The sequence below is a fragment of the Podarcis vaucheri genome (assembly GCF_965113315.1).
Source record: "Podarcis vaucheri genome assembly, chromosome: 5".
NCBI lineage: Eukaryota > Metazoa > Chordata > Lepidosauria > Squamata > Lacertidae > Podarcis > Podarcis vaucheri.
In genome coordinates, this window is record NC_138763.1 from 54,137,202 (window position 1) to 54,156,598 (window position 19,397).

The 19,397-nt window shown below is 45.2% G+C and overlaps 1 long non-coding RNA gene across 1 annotated transcript in view; it reads right to left on the reverse strand.

Annotated features, from left to right (window-relative positions):
• The window catches only part of LOC309532448, a 51,833-nt gene extending 32,497 nt beyond the window's left edge, over positions 1-19,336 (reverse strand). Inside the window, exon 1 of the long non-coding RNA XR_014219859.1 lies at positions 19,246-19,336. This is a non-coding gene — a long non-coding RNA (uncharacterized lncRNA). The remainder of the gene's footprint in view (positions 1-19,245) is intronic.
• Positions 19,337-19,397: the final 61 nt, after the last annotated feature.

Below are 19,397 nucleotides of genomic sequence, written 5' to 3' on the forward strand. Positions count from 1 at the left end.
AAATGGGAACACTGACCGAAGAGCTATTGTGAAGAAAATGAGTAAAAAATTGCCCCAACGTACTTCGGGCATTAAATGTGCCAAGTTTATGTCTGCTATTAAATATCGAAAAGCCTTTGGTTGGAATTCAGTGTGGCACTATTACAAATGTTTTGGCTGCACAAGTATATCAGTTTGCCAGACAGAACAATCCCCCTTAGCCTCCCCAATGAATTTTGGGGAGCTCAAGGGGAGGAGAGTAGAGAAAGCCCCATTGTACTAGTGCAAGCCCTTGCATAGGGCTTCCACTGATGGAGTTCATTAGATGAATCCCATCTTTTATGACTATCATAACTGGATAGCTCGGTTTGTTAGCGCATGGTGCTGATAACACCAAGGTTGCAGGTTCGATCCCAGCTGCAGATTCCTGCATTGCAGGGGATTGGACTACATGATCCTCAAGGTCCCTTCCAACTCTATGATTCTATGTTCATTAACTCCACATGTATGATCAGTTTCTTTCTTTACATGTCAGATATCTTAACGAGTAAAAACAGCAAATGTCAGTGATAACAACAAACGTATGTGAAAATGCTATTTCATCATGCTTGCTGTAGTGAAGTCTTTCGTACTAATTCCGTAAATTGGTAGGAAGGCAGGGGATAGTCACACAAAAAATCAAACTGCTAACTAAACAAACATAAGAATGTTTGCAGTTCAGCTTCTGTTAGAGAAGGGGAAATCAAATAGGAAGATAAATATGGCCTCATCACTGCTAGTCTTTGATTTATGAAGTAGATGATGTCTGTGGATCACTGCTAGTCATTATCATCATCATCAACAACATACTGAAGACATATTTATACAAGTCTTTGTTTGGCTAAATTGCTGCAACTGAATTTTCATATATTTCAAAATCTTGCAAGCTACCTTATGAAGGCTGTGTGCCCTGAAAAGTGGGTCTGAAGTCTTTTAAATAAATAATAAGAGATGGAGCCAATTTTACTATGAATCCACCATGCCTCCAAATGCCAGCTGCTGGAGTAAAACAGTGGGAGAGGGCTATTGCCCTCACATCCTGCTTGTGGGCTTCGCATATGCAACTGGTTGGTTGCTGGGAGAAACAGGTTGCTAGACTAGATAGGTTTTTGGTATGATCCAGTTCTTCTTATGATCACTCATGAGTATCAGCTGGTTCAGCAAAATATACTCCTGAACTATGGACAATAATCTGTAGAACAGCTTGGTCCCTGAGAATGCTGAATTGGGCTGTCCTGGAACATTCCACTATTCTGATGTAACAGCAGATATATTCGGAACAGCAGATATAGTCAGAATTAATTTTTACTTCTTGGATGCCCAGGAGCAGCTCTGAGTTCTAGCCATGATGCTCTTAAAAGTAGTAAATTACAGACTAGAGATGAAGTGTGTTAAAGTGCACTTAGGCATTGCAGAAAGTGATTCATAAACCAACATGAAATGCTCTTAATGAGAAACGGATTACAATGTGGTCCAGATTTACAAAGAAGGGCATTAGATTGCAGCGTATAACATGGTTATGGATTACTCAAGGCACAATTCACTGAGCTTAACTTCTGCACAAACTTTCATTCACTTTGTCATTACACTGTAATAAACTATTTTAACACCTGCACTTGACATCTGTGCAACCAATATTGTTGTCGGATTTTTTACTTCATGGGCACATTAGAGTCTGGGGAGGCTCGTACACAGGATCATTTTGTGAGAAATGAAAGCATAACTGAACCCATTTGATGTATTATAGTAGTTTAATATTATTTTGGAAGCCGCCCAGAGTGGCTGGGGAAGCCCAGCCAGATGGGCGGGGTATAAATAATAAATTATTATTATTATTATTATTATTCAAGAAGGGAATATTATTATTCAAGAAGGGAATATTATTATTATTATTATTATTATTATTATTATTATTATTATTATTATTATTCAAGAAGGGAGACAGATCCCAGGCTGCACTGCTGTTGCATGGAACTGAGCACAATTTGAGGGGTTGCTGGTTTAGATAGCTTTTTAGATAGCTCCACCATCACCAACAATATTGCTGTGTATAATGTGATAGTGTGATTAGCACAGGCACCATTTGGATAGTGACTAAGGTTTCATTCATGACAAGATACACCATCCCCACTACAAGTCCTTGTGATTCTAAACTATCATTCACAGCTACTTCTACAGGAATCTTCCTTTGAAGAATCCGAGACCAGGGAGAAGAGTCGGTGGAAGAAGACTGGAAAAAGTTTAAATACTATTTACAGAAATATTGTAAAATTAATGAATGTTAGAAGAAGAATGTTGGAATGAAGTTATATGGCTTTAGTAGAAATGTTATAAGGAATTAAGTATAAATAGATTAATAGAATATTAAAGGAAAAAATAAGGTTAGAATGTTAAGATAACTATAGGATAGAAAACAGAGGAAGATGGAAAGGAATTGCTGAAACAATTAATAGAAGTGGAATACAAAAAGGGAGGTGTGAGGAGGTTGTTGAAATAAGTGAATTAAATATATTGAAATTATTTGATGTGTTTTAAATTGCTTTTGTTTTGTTTTGTTAGTTTAATGTGTTAGTGTTTTGTGTTAGTGTTAGTGTTATGTAGTGTTTTTGCATTGTATTGTATTGTCCATTCTTTTTCTTTTGTTGTTTTTTGTAGTGTTTAAATTGTTGGAAAAGCAATAAATATTATTTTTTTAAAAAAGGAATCTTCCTTTGACTGTGGTGGCATATGCCTTGATTTCTCTTATCTTCTTTTCTTCTTTAAATGGGGAAATATGGGGTAACAGTTTGATGAGGATGGCATGGTGTGGGAAGCACACAACGCCCATATGCAAGAGCAGCACACTAGTCTACAATAAACTGCTGTGCAGAAGCACCGATGGCTTTAAAAATTTAGAAAGCCTCAACCATCTGCTGTATAGTTTGGAAATTGTCTCTTGTGTCTTCATCCACACTGCTGGATTCAGGGGTGCAAACTTGAATAAAATATGGGGGAGCAGGTAAGTCCCGCCCTGCATAATTGATCACATGATGTGGTGCGCACACACCATTTCAATGCTAATGTCCACCAAGTTTGCAGAGGGACTCCTAAGATATTTTATTGGTGGGATGAAGGGACCTTGTTGGCAACAAACCACATAATAGGCAAAGATGGGAGTCTGAAGGCAGGCTGAGCCCTCCATAGTACAGAACCCCCATTGCAATGAAGATACACACAATTCATTGGAACTTTTATGTCTCCTTGAGTTAGTTAGGCATAAACAGAAGGAGTACAACAGATTCGCCCTGCCTCAACCATCCATTGATTGGGAATATAGGGAACTGCCATATACTTGGTCCATCTAGCTCAACATGGTCTACTCTGACTGGCAGCCACTCTTCAGGGCTTCAGACAAGGGGCTCTCCCAGCTGTATCTGGAGATGCTGGAGATGGAACTTGGGATATTCTGCATGCAAATAAATGATCTACCACTGAGCTACAACCCTTCCATGTAGATTCCCTAGTCTGTATTTCAGAGGGCCAATTACAAAAGTGGGTTGGCTAGAAATCGTAAAAACAAATGAAGTAAATTGTAAACATAATAAATTAAGTAAAAGATCAGTTCTCAGACACAAGTTGTCATTCATGGGTAGGATGCAGTGGTGATGCCAAATTTCAGAATGGGGGGAGGGTCAAAACAGCCCCATCCTAGTAATGACGTATTAAGCTTATTTATGCTCTAAATTAGGGACGCGGGTGGCGCTGTGGGCTAAAGCCTCAGCGCCTAGGGCTTGCCGATCGAAAGGTCGGCGGTTCGAATCCCCGCGGCGGGGTGCGCTCCCGCTGCTCGGTCCCAGCGCCTGCCCACCTAGCAGTTCGAAAGCACCCCCGGGGGCAAGTAGATAAATAGGTACCGCTTACCAGCGGGAAGGTAAACGGCGTTCCGTGTGCGGCTCTGGCTGAGTTTTGAACCCACCCTTCTCCCTCTTGAGTTCTACAAGGGCAACACTGAGAAGGAAGAAGCTGACAGTTCCTGGGCTGGCTGCAAATGGGAAGGCAGGCAGGTGGGAGCTGGCTGAGAGCCTACTAATGTTGGTGGAGCACTGCTGCATTCACCCTCATGGACCAGTTTCCACTGCCCTGGTGTGCCCCCCTCTTACTCCTGGCAGAACTGCTGTTGTTCTCCACCCCCCCCCCCATTTCACTCTGTGCTACAGTTCCCAAGAGCCACTGCAAAACCACACCACCCTCATGCAGGCCAGTTTAGAACTCTTGGGGGTAGGGATTTCCCAACAATGTTCACAATTGGTTGCTAAATTATAATTCAATATGATGAGAGTTCAACCATCACTAGGCAGATGCCGGCATCGGAAATGTGTTGCACTCATAGCTTTTTATGGAGGCTTCTGTGAATGGCTTTTGTGAGTAGCAGAAACAGATTTGCATCACCTGTTTATTGCAGACATGTTCCATTTAGGCTGATTGAGAAATAATTCCTTTAAGTGGTCATGCAAAGCAGCCTTGGCTAGCTGGGGAACCCTAGCACATGTGCAGTCAATCAGAGCTCCTTGCAGCTTAATAATTGCTACTGCTATTTGCTTTGCTCTCTGTATGGTAATGAGTTTCAAAACACATTTAAAAAAAAAAGTCTGAACAAGTTTCAGCAAGCACTTAGACCATCCTTTTCTTGCAAAAGAAAAAAAAAAGCATTGTAGTGGCAAACAGATGTTAGTTTGTTGATGCAATTATCCGCAGATCACTTTTCTACAGTTATTGTCCACTTTTCTACAGTTCGTTTAGAAAGAGGAGTGGGGGAGAGAGAAAGGTTGAGCATAGCAAAGGTCTTTGTGCTCTGCAAAGATTTGGTTATTTAGCCTCTGTGATTCTGAGCGACACTAAAACTTCACTAGAAATGTTACAACTACAGAAGACCCTTCCATGCAGCAATTAATGTGAAACCTACATGTGGATTATGACATGCCACAATCATCTCACATGTGGGATCTCATACTGCTTTCCAGCACAAATGCATGGCCCAGCCTTCCTCAGATGTACCATTTGAAATGCTAGTGGTAGTAGGAGGATACCTACATGTTCAGAGGCTTTTCACTCACGTGTGTACCCTACAGTTTTTTTCCCAGGTGGCCAGCTAGGTAGAGCTAGATAATTTTAGGCTCTGAATTTAATCACCTTTCAAGGCCTCCCTCTTTAGATGGTAATGTGTATAACTTTACTTCCTTCAAAGTGGGAACCCTGTTTTCTTAGGGGCTTTCCTGCTCATTCTGCTGAGCCGGGTTGTGGACCCAAAGTCTCCTCTTGGTGGCACCACTGCTGACGGTCCTATCTACATCTTCCCTAATAATTCCATGGTTTCAATGAAGCGGTTCCCATGAGCCAGAGATAGCAAAATACAGAATTCTACTGAGCGCTGCTGACCCCTTGCCACCATCAGCTTAGTTGCAACCTAAGAAAGTACGTCCCAGATGAACTTTGATACACTGGAGTAATCCTTGAGAAATGGATTCCGATGACTGACCTTTTTGTGATGTGTGTGGGAATTGTTATTTTTGTGTCTGTATGGTTTGTGTACATAATACTGTTGCCATATGATATCATATCCTCACTTATCATTGCATCTATCAAATCTCTGCATAAATCCCCCCTCTGTTTTTAAATTATCTATTGGTTAGATCATTTTGGAATGGCTAAATATGTGTGTGTTGAACATTCTCTCCCAACTTCCCTCTTTGGCTCCCCCTCCCTCTTTCACCCACCCCCAGGAATTTTCTTGGAAGTAAACCCCACTTCTTGTAATGGAGTGTGCACACCTCAGTGGTTTAGCCTTGAGGTGTTACCTATTGTGCAACAGGCTGTTTTATCATACACTGTATCTTCACAAAGATCTTCTTTCGTTTGCATATCCTATTGAACATCTAACCATCTGTGCTGGCTTTAAGATCAATGCCCCACCCCACCCTGCATTCTATAGGAAAAACCTGTCGTTAAAACTTGACCAATTAAATCTCTACAGAACATATTTTTCCTTTCAGGTCTGTTGTCCGCTGTTCTTGCCTGATGTGAAGCCAATATTTCACGTTAATGGTTGTGAGATCATTCTCATTGCTCTCCATGGAAAAGGCTGGTGATCCCCCCCCCCCATTTTATTTTGGATGCTTTATTTTAGTCTGGCTAGGGCTGAGAAAGGGATGAAAATGAACTCCCTGCCATGGTACAAGCAATAATGACCTCTGTAAGAATTTCAGATCTGTAATCTGACTACATTTTATGTAACGATCAGGGGGCAAATATAACTCCAAAGTCTTCCGCTGTTGAGTTAACTTAAGTTACTTGAAGGAGAGTGTAACAATGTGTATTTGGGCAACGACTGCTTCTCTTACCATTCCCAGAAATCACAGCATCAGCTCACAGTGGCTCTATGTCCCAGCCATTCGTTTCAAGTTATCTTTTATTTTAAAAGTTTACACACCCCAAAAAGGGGCCCGGAAAGAAATTAGAGTCAGACTTGAATATTTTTATTATCTTTATTAAAATATTTTATTTTCAATTTACTTTTTTCCAAAATGATTTTTAAAATCTGTTTCTAAAATCCTTAACCCACTGAATAAGTCCAACGCACAGTTTAAACGCACTGCATCTTTTCTCCCAATCCTTTCCAAAAGGATAATGATGTGCATCTTTGTAGCTAGAAAGGAGTTTTTGTGATATTAGGCCAGGGATATCCGATGTACACAAACTCACACAGGCTCACAATGTATACCACCCCTTCGCCCAACTGCAAAACTAACCACCCCATTTTGAACAAACTTGAAATCGCTCCACTCTCTCACACACAACCAAGAAACGCAGTCTGGAGCAGCTGACCAATGAGCCATTGATACCACAGATCGCCGCTCTAAGTTCGTCATCGCAACGTCGCCTGCTTTCTATTGAGTCTGGTCAGCGAGGCAACCTGCGAAAGGATCGCGGAAAGGAGGCGGAGGGCGGTCCACTGCACTCCTGTTTTCCTGTCTGTGGAATGCAACAAGGGAGCAATGTTTCTCCTAGCTTTCAAGGACAGGGGAGTGGATTGAGGACGAGAACTTTCAGCTTGTACCTTGTGAAGCCGAAACATAGCATTCTCCCAGATCTTTACGCACACTTATGCGCAAGCAAATCCCAGCTGGAGCGTGGGGGCAGGCTGTGTATATTTCTCTCCCGCTCCCTTCCTGGGACGTAGGGCATCCAGGTTGGCATCCAGTGAAACATCCTTTCTGTTTGGGGAGGACAGGAGCCCTTTCAAAAGGACGTTTGCTCCGGAGAGGGTCCCATTGCGCTCCAAGGCTTGCTTAGACAGAAAGTACTCGCCTAGAAGTCAGTTTTAAAACGGTCGGACGTTCAGTCCGAGGAACCTGGCATTTTATCCCGGCTGCGGTGCCAAATACCCTAAACCTCGTTTGTCACTTAAAGAGGTGTCGGTCGGTTGGTTTGCTTGTGTCATTACAAGCAATGATTTCATCGGAGCCTGTTTTACGAGCGGCTTGTTTCAGGGGCCTCTGGGCAGAGGCGTCTTGCAGACAAGAAGAACCAGGCGCCCCGTCGAAAACCAGCCGCAGCGCAGCTTCAGAAACGTGGCTTCGCACAACAGAAAATCCTCCCGCAGCCCCACTGCCTGCTCGCCCCCAATGCTTAAGCTAAAAATGTCTCTAATTCCGTTTCGGAATCGAGCCAACAAAACAGGTTGCCCTGTGTGACGTTAAATTAAACAACAACCCACGAACCTCCGAGTGCGTAAACTATCACGAACAAGGCAGTCTGACACACGAGACCCAGTCCGCGCCGTCTGTCTTCTCTCGGGTCCTCTAGTTTGGACTTCCCTCGAGTCGTTTTCGTGCCATGTGGGGCCACACAATTTAGGATACCTTTTCAGCTGGATGAAGGAATCCCGTAACCCTTGTGTTCAAATACCAGTTCAGTGTCTTCTGACCTAAGCTAGCTCCCGTAGACTCTCTGGCTTGCATAGGTATGCAAGACTGGGTGTGTCCACGGGGGAGATAGTCGTAGATAAGCTTAGGAGTTCAGACGTTAGGTGCCCGAAGGAATATGAGAAGGTAGGACTTTTATGCTCAAGAAGTTACGATGCTGCGCACACGCGGAGCTTGATCCACATTCCAGCGGACAGGGTTAAGCTGATCTTAAGGTCCCACTCAGTCAATGGAACTAGAAGCGTCCAGTCCTAAGCGCGCATGGACTCAAGTGCCGCGGGCAAATCCTCAAGCGCACAGCTTCTGTACCTTGACTTGAATGAAAGTTTATGTAAGACAGGCTTGTTTTAAAAGCCACAACGGGAAGAGGAGAAAAAATGGGAAGGGGTTCCCGATACAATTACTCCGGAGCAAAAGCTCTTTGGAGTCAGCAAAAGTGACTGCAAATCTTTAGCAAAGTCGTCGCAGCTTCGGCTGCGCTAGATCCTAAGTCCTCTTACTTGGAGGATTAGCTCCGGGGGATTTACTTACTCTGGAGTCTAAGTAAACGTAACTCAGGGCGTGCCAGGCATTCAAAAAGGGTTACAAAAAAGGAGAATCGTAGCTACGGATCAAAACGGATTAGGCCTAAGGGAACTTTTTGTTCAGTTTCAAAATGTTCCCAACTTCCTTTTCACGCTTCCATGAAAGCTTTCCTTTCCTTCTATATCTGTCAAATACTTCACCCCAAACAAACCTATTTCTGTCATTAAAAACTAACAGAATTCTGAAGCTTATTTTTGTGACCCCTCTCATAGATGTCCGCTCTTCAAAACATTACCTGACGAATTTAGGATATGGGCATTAAGCCGATGAGCTAAATGGAAGTGGGAAAACCTGAAGGTTTACTTCTACATAGTGGCATAAAGCCTGCTTCTCTGCAACATTATTAAAAATCCACAATAATAAATAGGCTTTAAGGTTTAGATGCCAGACTGGCACCCTGGTTCTGCCCCACCCTTTTAAAACTTACTAAGAATTTCACTCAAAGAACTTCTCCCTAAATGGGCTTAGGGAAGAAGTGTGAAGTTAAGGCAGAGACTGGGAACCGCCTGGCCCATTCCTTTTGGGTTGAATTTACTCCCAAAGGCACACAGCTAAGGAGCCAATTCTAAAGCCCTGAGCATGCCCTCTTGCACTCCAGAGACAGGAGCCGTTTTCTCATGCGTAACCCTATTCAAAAGAGAAGGAGCAGCTCAAGAGGCTGGGGGATTGTGGATTGCAACTTGGACCTGTTTGTACAACTGCAGTTCCCTAACCAATAAGCCGCCCTTCATTACTGGACACCGTGTTTTAAAAAATCCCAATATTGGAGATTTCTTGGGAAAGGAGACAAGGCTCCCAGTGCACCTGCGACCTCATTCTAGCCTGTTCAGAAGACCTCTTTGCGTTGGTTTAAACGTCACATTCGTATTAGGCCCAGCCAAACTCCGCGCACAGGAGAAACGCCAAGTTCTATCTCAGCGCGTCACGTCTCGGGAGCGAGCGTGGGATTGCCGAGCGTTGCTGTTTGGGAAATGCACAGTTGGGTGAGGGAATCAGCAAAGGTGTGTGTGTGTGTGTGTGTGTGTGTGTGTGTGTGTGTCTCAATTCCGCATACTTATGTTCCTAGTCATAAGATGCCACTGCAAGCAAATTACGCTCTTGAAGCCCTTGAAAAAAGCATGATTTAAAACGAAATAAGTATTAATTAGTATCCTAAATGACACTTTAATGTGCTAATATTGAATCTGTGCTTTAGAAGCGGGGCTGACTTATTATTTGAATGTGTTCTGTCTCCTCGGTTAAATTCCTTCTGTCTGTCTCCTCTGTAATTCACGCTCCAGACTGCTGGAAATGGGGAGAAAGGGGGGGGGAGAGAGAGAGAGGCTGCAACTCAAAAAATGAAAGCGGGAGGGAAAGGAGAAGGTGGGTGCAAAACCAAGCTCATCCAGGAAGGCCTAAAGCTCGTCCAAGCCCAGAAGAAGCTGCGATCCGCAAACCGCTTCAACAGGCGCTATGAGTTGGGGGTCAAGCTTGAATTCGCTCCAGGCCTGGGTGACGCCACTGAGCCGACTCAAGGTGGCTCTTTCTTGAATGGGGAAATAAGCAAAAGGTCTTGAACACCGACCAGCGGAAAGAAGCCCGGCCGGCCTATCTGGTTGTGGATCAGTGGTAGCAGGAAGCGGCTCCGGCGGGAGCGCGTCCGGGAGCGCAGGACTAAATGGGTGCCATTGGATTGTGGATAAACTTCTCCACAGACGCATACACGAAATGTCCCGGATGTTTCTTCACCCCAGGGGTCGAAATATTTCTCGTGCTTTCGTTTGTAGCAACGAAAGTATCCAACGAACTAGTCACACGTGACTTCAAGTACGAGCTCTCCATTTTAGCATGAGCTTGACTTGCGGGCCCCTCGCAGGACCCCGTGGAAACCGATAGAGGCGTTTGCCACTGACTTCAAGCGGGACACATGCACTGTGTGAAATCCTTGCCCGCGATAAATGGGTGCGCTACCTCGCCACCACTGGTCTAGAGGCTTCAGAGCACTTTGCAGTCCTGTGAACTCAGGAACTATTACAATAATCATATCTCTATCTCTGTCCACACCTACATACACATCCTTAATAACCGGTTATTACGCTTCATGCATCTGGCGATGTGGCCTGTACTATAAGAACGCTGGCTAACCTTTAAGGTCCTACAAGACCCTTCGGGTTGTATCCAGCTAAATTTCGCTTGGAGCAGACCCACTGAAAATAATCCACCCAAGTTAGTCGTGCCCCTTAATTCCAATGGGTCTACTCTGAGTATGACTATAGTTGGAGTCCCACCCTTAGTTGACGTTGCGCAGAGATTTGTTGTAAGGCAGACCAAGAAGACACAGTAATATCTTTCCCCATGCAGTATTACAGGAGAGAAAACGAGGAGGACAGTGTGTGAATGAATTTCAGCCCGGCAAAGGCACGGGCAGAAGGAATACATTGTGTGAATTAGATGAATATAATACACATCAGCATCTTGTGCACCATCTATTCGAGGACCTATGAAGTTTGAGGCTTCTGGGCAACCGATCAGGGCTTTCCCCCTATTCTTCTCTAAAGGAATCTGGAGAGAAACGGCCGATATTTAGGGCAGTAGATAACCAGCGGGTTAGCCACCCCGGTATATAGACTCGAGGCCGAGGGGCAACGCGAAAAATGGCATGGATCCTTCCGAAAAACGGAAGTCTTCGACAATGGAAGCTGCAGTACTATCGGTCATCAGATGTGCGAGTCTTTAAATTGGCTTGGGGTTTGCGTTCATTCTAATCATTCTGGATTTCGCCACTGCTGGTACACCCCCCTCCCCCCCCAACCACGAGGACTAGAAACTTGTAAATACGAATCTAATCTGAAGTTTCCAAATGCTTAATCCACGCAATCTACGCTTTTAAAGGTTCGAGCCAGACTCTGCTAGAAACCACAAGAAAGTTCCCTAATGATTTTAATTATTATAGCGAATGCCCATTTTAAAGATGCTAAGAGACGGAGGTGGTGGAATAATCACAGCTTCGTGGTGGAGGTTATTGCAGCACCGAAGGTACTGTGCTATGATCCTTGGAAAGGTCTTGCTTGGGAATTTCTATGGACGTTATCTGCCTTCTTCCTCGCGCTAGGAAGGACTAGCTGGGCCAGTTAGCCTGGCGAGGCTCCTGATCCTTGTCGACGCGACTTGGTCCGCCGAAGGCAAAGCGAGAAGGGGCAGCTGGAGAGAGCGGTGGGATTTGGAGAGAGCAAGCGAAGAGGTCGCTGGATCGGGCTTAAGAGTTCCGGACATCAGGCATGCATGAGGAAGTGGGAAGTGGGCTCCAGCGACGGGTCACAAGTCCAGCAGTTTGGAAAATTTTCGTGGAAGTCCCTGTCCAAACGGAGATCAAGGGAGCTCTTCCAGGGGGAACTGGCTGCCTGGGGCAACGTGTCCAGGTTGCTGTCGCGCGTAAAAGGCAGCGCAGGACTTCGCGAGCGATCTGGTCCCAGCCGGCGCGGAGCGGGGCAGCGCTTCATAGCCCTTAGTTTATTATCTAGTCTAGTGGGTCTTGGGGTGTGTGTGTGGTGTGTGTGTGTGTGTGTGTGAGGTTTATCGCCTCAAATCCCTAGACTAGGAATCAGGCACATCCCGAGTACAGTATAGATCAGGTGGAAAGGAAAAGTCGCTTCCTCTCCTTACCTCAGGGTTTTGCCAGATGCAAAGAATGGGAGTTTGATTCCCACATCCAAAGGAGAAAATTGGGAAGATGTTCGCCTGAAAATACAGACTTCAACGGAAGTGATTTGCAAATGAGGGGTCCAAAATCCATTTTCAAATGCACGCAAAGGTTTAAATTCCAAGAAAAGGAGCGGGATGGATTTTGTTGCTGCTGCAGCAGCAAACTGGTATTTCAATAGAGCCCGGATAAAAACATTTCTGGAATGTAAGAAAAATGTGGAGAGTGGGGGGGCGAAGAGCTATATTCCTCGCGTCTGATTTTTTTAAAAATAAAATTCTGGAGAAATCTATATATTTGGCACCTATAATTCGGAAATGCAAAAGACAGCAGCACCAAATATAAATTTCGCTAACCAGCATTTTGGCAACTAGCACAGGAAAGATGCGACGTTTCACTCTGTTTTCTGAGGAGTGCGTTTGCCATCCCAATTCCAAATATACTTTGATTTTTTTTGGGACATGAAAACGACAGAGAGTCTCGTAGCGCCTCTATGGTGGCGTAAGCTTTCCTGACCCGCTGTCCACTTTATCGGGTGCAAATTAGTCCCCATTCCATTGCAAATTAGTCGCAAGTGCTCTTTAGGATGGGGTACTAAAGCGCATAATAAGATACAGTAGATGAGCCAGGTGTGTGTGTCTTTAAAGACACTTCCCGTGTAAAAATAAGTTTATAATTTTCTTATGCGTATGATTTTTAAAAATAGCAAAATTATTATATCACGCCTTGGATATAATAACATCTCGAAAGTGTAAAACACCATGCATTTATAGCAGTGTTAATGATGAACGGGTAAATTACAAGAAACGTGTATGTGTGTGTAGAAAAAGATCTCTTCTTCTGCGATAGAAGATCTCTGTGTTCGAGTTTTCCAGACGTCATCCACAAGGCGGCGCTACATGCACATATATTTTGTTAAAGGATGAAAGAAGTATTGGTTAGAGAATACTTTTTTCAAAAACGTCTTTGCTGAACACTAGACTCTTAAAAATAAAACATTTGGTAATGAGCACACATTGTGGAAATAGCTTAAAGCCCAAGTTAATTTGCAAAAGCATCTGAATTAGGAAAGGCATAGAAATTATTTTAAAAATTATTCTTAATGTAATAATTTGTTTTCTAACAAAATTGGCATTTTCTCTGGCCTGTTAGAACTTGTTTATATTAATATTTAGGCCACGCTCTTTCAAAATAATGCGAATAAACAATTTCCATACAAAATTAGAGAGAGATGTTTCGTGGAAAGTTGCATCTATCCTTAACATGATTTGAACCACATTTTGCTTCTCTCTGAGTAAATGATACTATGAAAAAGAAGAAAGAGAGGGAGAGAAAAATAGTTTTAAACACATAAAATGTGCTGGGCAGAGTGCCGCCAAATTATGCTCGATGGCTGGAGCTCCAATCCGATTAAGGGTTTCAAAATTGCTAATTAAATCCTTAAAAGTTTCCGGCTTGGCTCGCTCGATTTTCTATTATCATTTAATTTCTGCTTCATATCAGTAATCTGATGCGATATGTAAAATAAGGCCGTTAATGCGAATTAATCAAGACCCTCACATCTTTTCTTTTCTTTTCAACCCTTCATCCTGCACATATATGCCCGAGATCTGGTATATATTTTGATACTGTTTGACTGCTGCTGGATTAAGCAAGACCAAGAGGGTTCAGCCACGCCAGGACTGCAACCCTGTACACGCGCAATTACTTCGAGGTAAATTCCACTCTAACTGGAGGCGGCCTCTTCCAACGAAATGCGCTCTGGACAGGAAACCAACAGTTCATAAACAGAATAGGCAGGAAGATTTGTATCTGACAGAATTTGGTCCACTACAGCCAAAAGGGACAACGATTTCAGTCCAGTATTGGGATCCAGGAATACAACTCCAAAACATCCGGGAGTGACCGCCGTCCCACCTACATTTGTTTACTAGTCTGTTCCTCCTGTTTCTCTGCTTCTTGTTTTAATGTTGTTAATTCACAGTCGGGCTACAGGGGGATCAGCCTCTGGTGGTTCGCTCAGATGATTATATTTGGACATCACGAACCACTTTATGACTCACGGAGTTTCATGGGAACCCATCTGACGCGTAAACGCCATTACTCCGGTTTAAGCGCCCACTGCGTCATTACAGTGTAGGAGTAGGAGCCTGGGTCCTATCCTGCAGGCTGTACAAAACTGGACCTCCGAGAGATAGTCCAAAATTAGCACAGGGCAGACCTTTCAATCTCTCTGCTGAGCAACCCAAACCCAGATGGTCTGCAAGTCGGAAGACTCTCCCCCAGGCTGGCAAGTTGATATCGCTTCCCCCCTGCTCTGCTCGCTGTTATTGGGAGAGTCGGTGTGTGGACTCTCTCACTTTCTAAACTGGTGTGTGTGCAATATATTCGGGGGTGGGCTGAAAAGGGATTTCCCTGTTCCAAATAGACCGTCCAGACTTTTAATTCTGACTCTGTTAGTATTAATTTTGAACATTAATTGCCCAGTTACCCAATTCTAATTCTTGACGTCGTGTGGTTCTTAGGGGATAGGAAGAGATTTGTGAATGTTAACTTGGATCTGGAAGAGAGAGGAGCAACTTGAGAAGTTTGCAGAGAGATGGGCAACTAGTAGATCGATTATCTCTCTCACGCACAACCCCCCCCAATCCCGCGCATCTTCCCCCAGCAAACCCAGAGAGAAGGGCAGTACCAGGAGAAATAAGCCGTTACCCCCCATCCTAAAGAGGCTCAATGAAAAATGGGGTGGGGACGCTCCATTCTGTTCAAGGATGCATGGGGATCCTTCTGGGGATCTGGACCCGAGAGGATCCCAGGCTTATTGGATCCCTCTGTGCCTGTTGAGGTTTGGGAACAGAGGAAGGTGGGGAATTGCAATTCACTTTGGCTGGAGGTCTCGCTCTCACCTCAGACAGCTAATCCACCTGCGCGCTGCGGAAAGCAGCTTGCGAGCCTCGGGCGGGGGCCGCCTGGCCTGACCCGCTGCCCACGAGCCTGGTGTCCGGCTTCCAGCCGCTCGCCTCTTTTATCCCGCCGGCCCGGCCCGACCTCGGCTCCCGTCTGATCTGCCTGCGCCAGCCAAAGAACGGCAGAAGGGCAAGGCCCGGGCCATCGCAATCGCTCCGGCTTATGGCGCTAAAGACGCTTTTAAAAGGGGGCTCGCAGCACGCCTAAATCTATTTGCGGAGATTTAGGAGCTGCCTTGTGCATTTAAGCCACGTAATTATCCCTCCAGTTCCCAGCCAACCAGAACCACCACCACCACCCCACCTCAGCCGCCACCCCGGCCCTGCTCAGCATTTTATTGTGGGCGCAATCCTGATCCATTCCAGTCAAGGGCGCCTGGGCCTGGGCAGCGTCTGAGCGACCTCGACGGCTCTGGGTTATTTCGTCAGGCTGGTCGAATTAATAATAATAATAATAATAATAATAATAATAATAATAATAATAGGAAGAAGAAGAAGAAGAAGAAGAAGAAGAAGAAGAAGACTAAAAAGAAGTGGACAACTGTGCGATGAGAAGAAAGATCACTGGGGTTGTGGGGTGAAGGTGGAAAGACTCAGATCTGGAGCTAAAAGGGATCTCATCTTGGAGGGGGTCCCAGAAGTCTCAGAAAAGACGGGGAGGTAGCCAGAAACGCCAACACTAGGGCAAAGGTTGGGCTTTGGGAAATAATTTCTAACCCCACATGCAGCAGGGTCAAGTGAGCGCCCTATTCTCCCCTCGCCTTTTCTGGCTCAACTTCCCCCGCTCCTCGTTGTTGTCACAAATATGCCAACCCTCTCGCAAAAGATCCTCTTCCCTTCCTGGAATCCAGAGTTCAGATTCTGCATGGTAATTTTTTTGCCGGTGCCTCCAGCAAAAGGCGCGCCAGGCACCGGCCTAGGAGAGAGATGTCGGGCTGCGATTATTAACTTCCACAGAGAAATGTCCTGGCAAGAGTTTCCTAAGGCGGCGAGCGACGCGTTTTCTAAAACCTAGCTCTGCCCGAGAAAAACTCGCGGGATGATGAGGGCACCGTCCGGCCGCCGCGTTGTCGGGAAACAGCGAGGGGAGATGGTGGGCTTCCCTCCCCACGTCCGAGTTCGGTCTCCGTTTTCCACTCGCTGTTGGTTTAAAAACGGGGGTGTTGGGGGTGAGCTGGATCGAGACTTCCTGCTCCGGATCTTGTTAGAGGACGCGATACCCCTTTTACACAGAATCCCGCGGCAAAGCCAGCTCAAAGAGGGTATCTATAAAGAGCCACGATTCCGGGACTTTTCAGCCGCGCGCCAGGCGACCTAGAAGGCTTTGGAAAGACCAAAGGCTTCCACTCAGACCGGCCATTCATTCACAACGGGGATCTCTCTATACCTGCGCAGAGAAGCAACTTTTAAGGAACTCGTTTGAAGGCATCCCTCGCGTTCAAAACAGGCAGGCTGAAATTTCCTGGCTGGAGCTATTTAAATAGTCAGATTTCTTTCTATGGGATATGCTTGTTTGGGAGGGTTCTTTTTTCTGTTTTTAAGCTGGTTTCCTTTCTTCCTTTAGCCCCGGGCTAGATTTTCCTCGCCACTATACGATCCCTTTTGAACATTTCAGACAATAGCAGGACTAAGGTTCTAACTTGGCACCTGGGTCATCCGAAGCATATTTATCTGGCATTCCTGGCCCCGCCATCCCGTTGATGGCATTAAAATACACACACACATCCGGGTAAATCATGGTGAGATCTGGGACCTGCCAATCTCTTTGCATTTGTAAATTCCCCTTATTTCAGCGAAACGCCCTTTCATACTAGTGCACTGAGGATCGCAGATGGGCGCCCTTACCCAAAGGATTTAAGAAACACACAATTCCCCACCCCCTTCCCAATAACCTACACCGAAATTAATGAGCTCATTCCCACTTCCGTGATGTCAGAGTGTAAATATGGTGAAATACTTGCTGCGGATCCCACCAAAGTCACTTGAGTTTCAGTCCAGACATACACGCAGGATGACCTGAGTTGTGGATTGGGCTATATGACATTTTAACGTTGTCTAATTTTCTCTTGAGTTTGCCTGTAACCCCAACATCCATCTCACCCCGCTTTGCTGGACTTTTAAAATTCACTTTCCATAACATTTGCGGGTGAAGGAAGAAGTAGAAATTGGTCGCTTTACGACGAGAGTTAATCCTTTAAAAGACAAGCGGGATTTTTTTTTAATTAAAAAAAAAACCTTCAAATGGGTCGGTGGGTGAAGGCAAAGCAAGGCGGCTTTGAAAAGAGTTGTCCATTGTCTTTACGCTGCCCGTTTCGATTTTTAAAAAACCAATTAAAGGCACAATAAATAAATGACCACTTTATAGTTTAGTAGCCAGAATGTTGTATTGTATTGCAGGATGATGATGATAACCCCAAAACATCAAACGCAGGGAATAAAGGCAGATTAAAGAAAACACACACACACTCCCGTCTTCTTGGTTGCATACAGCTGCCAGCGTTCCTAATCTGTCCACACACTTCCACCCACATGGGCTGCAGAGAAATAGGTGGGATTTTTGCATAATTAATAGGGCCTAATAATAATTTTAGCCATATGCAAGCTCCATCTACGAGTTTATATTTATACCCAATTTATTTCTAGCTTGTGTGGCATCTGGTCGTAAGCATAAAAGCAACGCACTTTATACTGTCTCAAGTATGTGTGCGTGTGTGTGTGTGAAAGAGAGAGAGAGAGTGAAAGAGAGAGAGAAATTATACACAAAATACGGGGAATGTATATTAATTCACCCCCTTAGTAACTCCAACTGAAGGAGAGACTCCTCATCTTATTGCTCTAGTGACACAAAGTCTGGGTTTTTTGTTTTTGTTTTTTGTTGCTACCCGGACAATGTGATTAAAATATAATTTTGTGTGTGTGTGTGTGTGTGTGTGTGTGTGTGTTCCTACAAGTTACAACGGAAAGGGCAGGATATATTTCGACTTATATTTAAATGAATGTGATAATCAGGGTTTTTAAAAATAAAAAATAAAAGTATTCCATCAAATAGCTTTTATTAAAGGGATGCTGGAGAAACCATGAAAGGGAAAACTTAAAAGCTTTTGGAAACAAGCTTTCCCCTCCCGAGTTCCATGTAGACTCCACTGTGCATCCTCTGCACCTTTCGAAATAAATCACACCGCAGCGTAATAGATTTAAAATACGCCAGATTTTTTTTTAATCATTAATTGAGAACGTGAAAAATACCTGCTGGTACTTCACTTTAGAAGAGTGTAATTGGTAAAAATAGGAGGTTGATGAATAGATAATAGATCCTTAACTACCAATAAACAGTAAGCAGCAGCCAGCAGTACTAGGATGTGATCATAATTATTCGACCGCAGCAGCCAATGGGAGCGGGAGGACTCGGCCCTAAAAATCGTCCCCAAACGCCGCGGTAATCTCGAAAATGCGGACAAGGCCGGATTCGCCGCCCGTCCCTCTTCCGGAGTCCCAGCTTTGTCTGCAACACCTACCCTCCTCCCTCGTCATCATGCTGCCCTGGAGATCAGCAGAAGGCGGCGAGCCACACCCCCGCTCCCCCCCCCACCCCCGCCAAAAAGGTGTTTGGGGTTTAGCGTTTGTCTGGGCGCAGAAAACTCCTGGAGGTTTCCTGGGCGAAAACAGCTCCAGTAAGTCGACGGCTTCCTGCTCTGTAGGGCGGTTCTGAGGAAAGGGGGAAGCGAGCCACCCCATGGCTGAAGATCAGCTGGGGGGACCCAAACAGAACCGACAGAGAGGGCGGACTCGAAAGGCGCTGGGAGAAGGAGAGTACAGCAGGCGGTAGACATTTGCCACCACTTCCAGCACCGAGAGAAAATCCTCGCCACAATTCTTCAGTTGGGCTGTTTGGGGAAAGCCAGATTTCCTCGCCAGCTCAGGCGAGCGAGCTCGGTGTTGAACCCCAAGGAAGAGTCGTCGTCTTCCTCCTCCTCCTCCTCCTCCCCCGCTCCCTCCCCCCCCCCCGTCAAAGTTGTGAAACCTCCCACGCTCCTACCTGCATCCTGGAGGGATTTCGACTCCGCTCACACGGGTGGGACCTCTGGCAGGCTGCGTCTGCTGCGTCTGCTGCGTCTCTCTCTCTCACTTTCCCCCCCTCTCTCTTCTCTCTCGTGACTTTCACCCCCCCCCTTCCTTCCCGTTCTCCCC